At 41.9% G+C, this 7,500-nt stretch overlaps 1 protein-coding gene across 1 annotated transcript in view; it reads left to right on the top strand.

Annotated features, from left to right (window-relative positions):
* LOC139366506 (ephrin-B1-like) overlaps window positions 1–7,500 on the top strand; it is a 133,278-nt gene that overhangs the window by 112,491 nt on the left and 13,287 nt on the right. The window lies entirely within an intron of this gene.

A 7,500-nucleotide genomic window follows, 5' to 3' on the forward strand; every position in this document is an offset into this window, starting at 1 on the left:
GGTCAGTCACAGTGGTCAGGTATTCTGCCACTGTGCACTCTCTGTGTAGGGCCAAATAGCATTCTAGTTTGCTTAGATTTTTGTTAATTCTTTCCAATGTGAAAAGTAATTATCTTTTTTGTATTCTCATGATTTGGTTGGGTCTAATTGTGTTGCTGTCCTGGGGCTTTGTGGGGTCTGTTTGTGTTTGTGAAGAGAGCCCCAGGACCAGCTTGCTTAACCCTTGTGTTGTCTTAAGGGTAAAAAAAAAATCCCTGATGTTTAACAGCAGAACCCCCTAAATGATATTTTTTCAACTTGAAATTGAATGACTTTTCCTAGAGTGGCCCCAAAATTAGAAAAAGTGAAACATTGCCTTTGTTCATGTTTCCATGAAAGCTGTACACCACCAGGGAACAAAGATTGTCTTAGGGTCATTTTTGACCAGGCAGTTATAAAATAATTTACACACCACAAAAACCAAAAAGACACACACACACAATGAGAAATGTAGATTATGTGTGCTACTGATTGAACTCAGCCAGCAGCTCCTGAAGAGGAAGGTCACCATGGTTGGCACAATTAGAAAGAACAAGCCTGAGCTCCCCCCTGCACTCCTCACAACAAGGGGGAGAGAGGCCTTCTCATCAAAGCTTGTCTTCACCCCCACCACCACTCTAGTTTCTTACCTCCCAAAGAGGAACACACTGCACAAAACGGCTGAGATCAGTGATCGTGAGGACAGGAAGCCAGCCATCATTCTGGACCACAACCACAACAAAAGAGGTGTGGACAACCTGGAAAAGGTGATTGGAATTTACAGTTGCAGGAGGATAACTGCCCGCTGGCCCCTGGTCATCGTCCATAACATCATTGATGTGTCCTCATACAATGCCTTTGTGATATGGAACAAGATCGACACTACCTGGATGCCTGATAAGTGGAACAAGAGGAGGGTGTTCCTGGAGCAGCTGGGAAAGGCACTTGTAACCCCACACTTTCAAAGAAGGGAGAGCCTCTCCCACACAGCAGCTTCTGCTTGTGAAAGCTGTTCAGGGGGCTGAATCTTGTCCTGATCCACCTGAGGCTGCATCTGGGGTAGACAAGAGGAGGAGATTCCTATTCTGCCCCCTAAAGAAGGACTGTAAAACAATACTATGTGCTGCTCATGTGAGAAATACATCTCCAAAGTCCAGGCACACACACTTTCATACTGTCCTACATGTGATAAATACATCTACAAAGTCCATGCACACACACTTTCATACTGTCCTACATGTGATAAATACATCTGCAAAGTCCAGGCACACACACTTTCATACTGTCCTACATGTGATAAATACATCTACAAAGTCCATGCACACACACTTTCATACTGTCCTACATGTGGGGCGGCAGGGTAGCCTAGTGGTTAGAGCGTTGGACTAGTAACCGAAAGGTTGCAAGTTCCTACCCCCGAGCTGACAAGGTACAAATCTGTCGCTCTGCTCCTGAACAGGCAGTTAACCCACCGTTCCTAGGCCGTCATTGAAAATAAGAATTTGTTCTTAACTGACTTGCCTATTTAAAAAATGTGCTAATTAGAGTTGATTGATATATGTTTTTGTTTTGTATCTATTTTATCTTCTTTTATTCTTATATATGGTTGTTGTTTATACACTTTGTGGGTGGGGGCAATGGTTAAAAAAATGGGAGAAGACTAGTATTTTGTAGTTTAATTCCTCATTGTACAGTGCAGTCGTAAACAAAAGTTTTGAGAATGACACATATATTAATGTTCACAATGTCTGCTGCCTCAGTTTGTATGCTGGTGTAGCGGCTTTCTTCCACTGAAGGAGAGGAGGACCAAAATGCAGCGTGGTTAGAGTTCAACATGTTTAAGCAAGACCATACACGAGAACACTACAAAATACAAAACAACAAAAATGAAAACCGAAACAGTCCAATCTGGTGCAATGACTCAAAGACAGAAGACAATCACCCACAAAATACCCAAAGGACATGGCTGCCTAAATATGGTTCCCAATCAGAGACAACGACAGACAGCTGCCTCTAATTGAGAACCAATCTAGGCAACCATATACATACAAAACTACCTAGAAAGGATACAGCCCCATAAACATACAAAAACCCCTAGACCAGACAAAACACATAAACCCCCCATGTCACACCCTGACCTAACCAAAATAATAAGGAAAACAAAGATAACTAAGGCCAGGGCGTGACAGATGGCAATTTGCATATACTCCAGAATGTTATGAAGAGTGATCAGATGACATTGCAATTAAGTGCAATGCAAATGAACTGAATTCCCCAAAAACATTTACCCTGCATTTCAGCCCTGCCACAAATGGACCAGCTGACATCATGTCAGTGATTCTCTCAGTAACACAGGTGTGAGTGTTGAAGAGGACAAGGCTGGAGATCACTTTATCATGCTGATTGAGTTCGAATAACAGACTGGAAGCTTCAAAAGGAAGGTGGTGCGTGGAATCATTGTTCTTCCTCTGTCAACCATGATTACCTGCAAGGAAACACGTGCCGTCATCATTGCTTTGCACAAAAAGGGGCTTCACAGGCAAGGATATTGCTGCCAGTAAGATTGCACCTAAATCAACCATTTATCGGATCATCAAGAACTTCAAGGAGAGCAGTTCAATTGTTGTGAAGAAGGCTTCAGGGCGCCCAAGAAAGTCCAGCAAGGGCCAGGATCGTCAGCTGCGGGATCGGGGCAACACCAGTACACAGCTTGCTCAGGAATGACAGCAGGCAGGTGTGAGTGCATCTGCACGCACAGTGAGGCGAAGACTTTTGGAGGATGGTCTGGTGTCAAGAAGGGCAACAAAGAAGCCACCTCTCTCCAGGAGAAACATCCGGGACAGACTGATATTCTGAAAAAGGTACAGGGATTGGACTTCTAAGGACTGGGGTACAGTCCTTTCCTCTGAGGAATCCCCTTTCCGATTGTTTGGGGCATCTGGAAAAAAGCTTGTCCGGAGAAGACAAGGTGAGCGCTACCATCAGTCCCGTGTCATGCCAACAGTAAAGCATCCCGAGGCCATTCATGTGTGGGGTTGCTTCTCAGCCAAGGGAGTGGGCTCACTCACAATTTTGCCTAAGAACACAGCCATAAATAAAGAATGGTACCAACACATGCTCCGAGAGCAACTTCTCCCAACCATCCAGGAATAGTTTGGTGACAAACAATGCCTTTTCCAGCATGATGGAGCACCTTGCCATAAGGCAAAAGTGATAACTAAGTGGCTCGGGGAACAAAACATCCATGGCCAGGGTTCATGGCCAGGAAACTCCCCAGACCTTAATCCCATTGAGAACTTGTGGTCAATCCTCAAGAGGCAGGTGGACAAACAAAAACCCAAAAATTCTGACATGCTCCAAGCATTGATTATGCAAGAATGGGCTGCCATCAGTCAGGATGTGGCGCAGAAGTTATTTGACAGCTAGCCAGGGCGGATTGCAGAGGTCTTGAAAAAGAAGGGTCAACCTGCAAATATTGACTCTTTACATCAACTTCATGTAATTGTCAATAAAAGCCTTTGTCACTTATAGGATGCTTGTAATTATACTTCAGTATTCCATAGTAACATCTGACAAAAATATCTAAAGACACTGAAGCAGCAAACTTTGTGGAAATTAATATTTGTCATTCTCCAAACTTTTGGCCACAACTGTATATAAGAATATATTGCTATGTTGCCAAAAAAGTTAAAGACTTATTGTTTCCCTTCAATAAAATGTATTCAATACTACTTTCTGCACATTTCTGCTACATTCTTAGGTTTTACAAGTGCTATCTATTGCAAACTATCTATTGCAAAAAAAAAAGTTTTACACCTACAGTGCCTTGCGAAAGTATTCGGCCCCCTTGAACTTTGCGACCTTTTGCCACATTTCAGGCTTCAAACATAAAGATATAAAACTGTATTTTTTTGTGAAGAATCAACAACAAGTGGGACACAATCATGAAGTGGAACGACATTTATTGGATATTTCAAACTTTTTTAACAAATCAAAAACTGAAAAATTGGGCGTGCAAAATTATTCAGCCCCTTTACTTTCAGTGCAGCAAACTCTCTCCAGAAGTTCAGGGAGGATCTCTGAATGATCCAATGTTGACCTAAATTACTAATGATGATAAATACAATCCACCTGTGTGTAATCAAGTCTCCGTATAAATGCACCTGCACTGTGATAGTCTCAGAGGTCCGTTAAAAGCGCAGAGAGCATCATGAAGAACAAGGAACACACCAGGCAGGTCCGAGATACTGTTGTGAAGAAGTTTAAAGCCGGATTTGGATACAAAAATATTTCCCAAGCTTTAAACATCCCAAGGAGCACTGTGCAAGCGATAATATTGAAATGGAAGGAGTATCAGACCACTGCAAATCTACCAAGACCTGGCCGTCCCTCTAAACTTTCAGCTCATACAAGGAGAAGACTGATCAGAGATGCAGCCAAGAGGCCCATGATCACTCTGGATGAACTGCAGAGATCTACAGCTGAGGTGGGAGACTCTGTCCATAGGACAACAATCAGTCGTATATTGCACAAAACTGGCCTTTATGGAAGAGTGGCAAGAAGAAAGCCATTTCTTAAAGATATCCATAAAAAGTGTAGTTTAAAGTTTGCCACAAGCCACCTGGGAGACACACCAAACATGTGGAAGAAGGTGCTCTGGTCAGATGAAACCAAAATTTTACTTTTTGGCAACAATGCCAAACGTTATGTTTGGCGTAAAAGCAACACAGCTGAACACACCATCCCCACTGTCAAACATGGTGGTGGCAGCATCATGGTTTGGGCCTGCTTTTCTTCAGCAGGGACAGGGAAGATGGTTAAAATTGATGGGAAGATGGATGGAGCCAAATACAGGACCATTCTGGAAGAAAACCTGATGTAGTCTGCAAAAGACCTGAGACTGGGACGGAGATTTGTCTTCCAACAAAACAATGATCCAAAACATAAAGCAAAATCTACAATAGAATGGTTCAAAAATAAACATATCCAGGTGTTAGAATGGCCAAGTCAAAGTCCAGACCTGAATCCAATCGAGAATCTGTGTAAAGAACTGAAAACTGCTGTTCACAAATGCTCTCCATCCAACCTCACTGAGCTCGAGCTGTTTTGCAAGGAGGAATGGGAAAAAATGTCAGTCTCTCGATGTGCAAAACTGATAGAGACATACCCCAAGCGACTTACAGCTGTAATCGCAGCAAAATGTGGCGCTACAAAGTATTAACTTAAGGCGGCTGAATAATTTTGCACGCCCAATTTTTCAGTTTTTGATTTGTTAAAAAGGTTTGAAATATCCAATAAATGTCGTTCCACTTCATGATTGTGTCCCACTTGTTGTTGATTCTTCACAAAAAAATACAGTTTTATATCTTTATGTTTGAAGCCTGAAATGTGGCAAAAGGTCGCAAAGTTCAAGGGGGCCGAATACTTTCGCAAGGCACTGTATAGGTTGAAAATGGTGGGGCTTAAGCTGCATCCTTGTCTCACACGACGGCCCGGTGTAATGGAATGTGTGTTTTTTGCTCAATTTAACCGTATGCTTGTTGTTTGTGTCCATGGATTTTATGATGTCGAATGTTTTTTCCCCACCACTTTCCATCAATTTGTATAGCAGACCCTCATGCCAAATTGAGTCAAAAACTTATTGGAAGTCAACAAAGCATGAGAAGACATTTCCTTTGTTTTGGTTTGTTTATTTGTTTGTCAATTAGGGTGTGCAGGGTGAATATGTGGTCTGTCATACAGTAATTTGGTAAAAAGCCAATTTGACATTTGCTCAGTACATTGTTTTCACTGGGGATCTGCTGTTAATATTAATGCAGAGGATTTTCCCAAGGTTTCTGTTGACGCATATCCCACAGTAGTTATTGGGGTCAAATTTGCCTCCACTTTTATGGATTGAGGTTATCAGTCCTTAGTTCCAAATATTGGAAAAGATGCCAGAGCTGAGGATGATGTTAAAGAGTTAAAGTTTAGCAAATGGGAATTTGTGGTCTCTATATTCTATCATTTCAATTAGGATACCATTAACACCACAGTCCTTTTGGGTTTGGATGGTTTGTATTTCGTCCTGTAGTTCATTCAATGTAATTGGAGAATCTAGTGGGTTCTTGTAGCGGTCCTATGTGTAGCTGGTGTAGGGAGTCAGGCGCAGGACAGCAGATATGAGTAATTAAAGTACTTTACTCAAGAAATACAAATATACAAGGCAGCAATGATAGCCCACAAACACGGACCGAATTACAATATACAATCACTCACAAACACAAATAAATAATAATCAAGTAATTGGTTGAGTGAAGCCAGGTGTGATAAGACAAGACAGAACAAATGGAAAATGAAAACTGGATCGGCGGTGTCTAGAAGGCCGGTGAAGTCGACCGCCGAATGCCACCCGAACAAGGAGACGGACCGGCTTCGGCGGAAGTCGTGACAGTTCTGGTAGTCTTTAAAAGATGATTATAAGATTTCTAATTGATCATGTATATGTTTTTGCTGTTGGTTCTTTTGTTATAGAGCCAAAAAGATTGGAGAAGTGGTTTACCCACACATCTCTGTTTTGGATAGATAACTCTTTGTGTGGTTGTTAGTGTTTTCCAATTTTCCCAGAAGTGGTTAGAGTCTATGGATTCTTCAATTACATTGAGCTGATTTCTGACGTGCTGTTCCTTCGTTTTCCGTAGTGTATTTCTGTATTGTTTTAGTGACTCACCATAGTGAAGGCGTTAGACTCTGGGTCTCTATGTTTTCGGTTGGATAGGTTTCTCAATTTCTTTCTTAGGTTTTTGCATTCTTCATCAAACCATTTGTCATTGTTGTTATTTTTCTTAGGTTATCTGCAATTTTTTTGATTTGATAGGGAAGCTGAAAGTTCAAATATACTGTTTAGGCTTTCTACTACCAAGTTAAACCTTCACTGTTACAGTGAAATGTTTTGTCCAGGAAGTTGTCTGAAAAGGATTGAATTTGTTGTCGCCTAATTGTTTTTAGGTAGGTTTCCCCACTACTTTCCTTCCATCTATAGCATTTCTTAATATTGTGCAGTTCCTTTGGCTTTGATGCCTCATTATTGAGTATTGCTCTGTTCAAGTAGATTATGATTTTGCTGTGATCTGATAGGGGTGTTAGTGGACTGACTGTGAATGCTCTGAGTGTCTCTTGGGTTGAGGTCAGTGATAAAGTAATCTACAGTACTACTGCCAAGGGATAAGATGTAGGTGTACCTACCGTAGGAGTCGCCTCAAAGCCTACCGTTGACTACCATTTACAGACCCAGTGTGCAACAGAGCTGCAGGAGTTGTGACCCGTTTTTAATGGTTGTTTTGTCGTAGTTGTGTCTAGGGGGCATATTTGTGAGGGAAAACTGTAACCTCCAGGTAGGTGTTTGTCCCCCTGTGTGCTGAGACTGTCAGGTTCTTCTCCAGTTCTGGCATTTAGGTTGCTACAGACTATGTCCCTGGTCCTGAAAATGGTTGATCTCCCGCT

Source organism: Oncorhynchus clarkii, chromosome 14 (assembly GCF_045791955.1).
Source record: "Oncorhynchus clarkii lewisi isolate Uvic-CL-2024 chromosome 14, UVic_Ocla_1.0, whole genome shotgun sequence".
Lineage (NCBI taxonomy): Eukaryota > Metazoa > Chordata > Actinopteri > Salmoniformes > Salmonidae > Oncorhynchus > Oncorhynchus clarkii.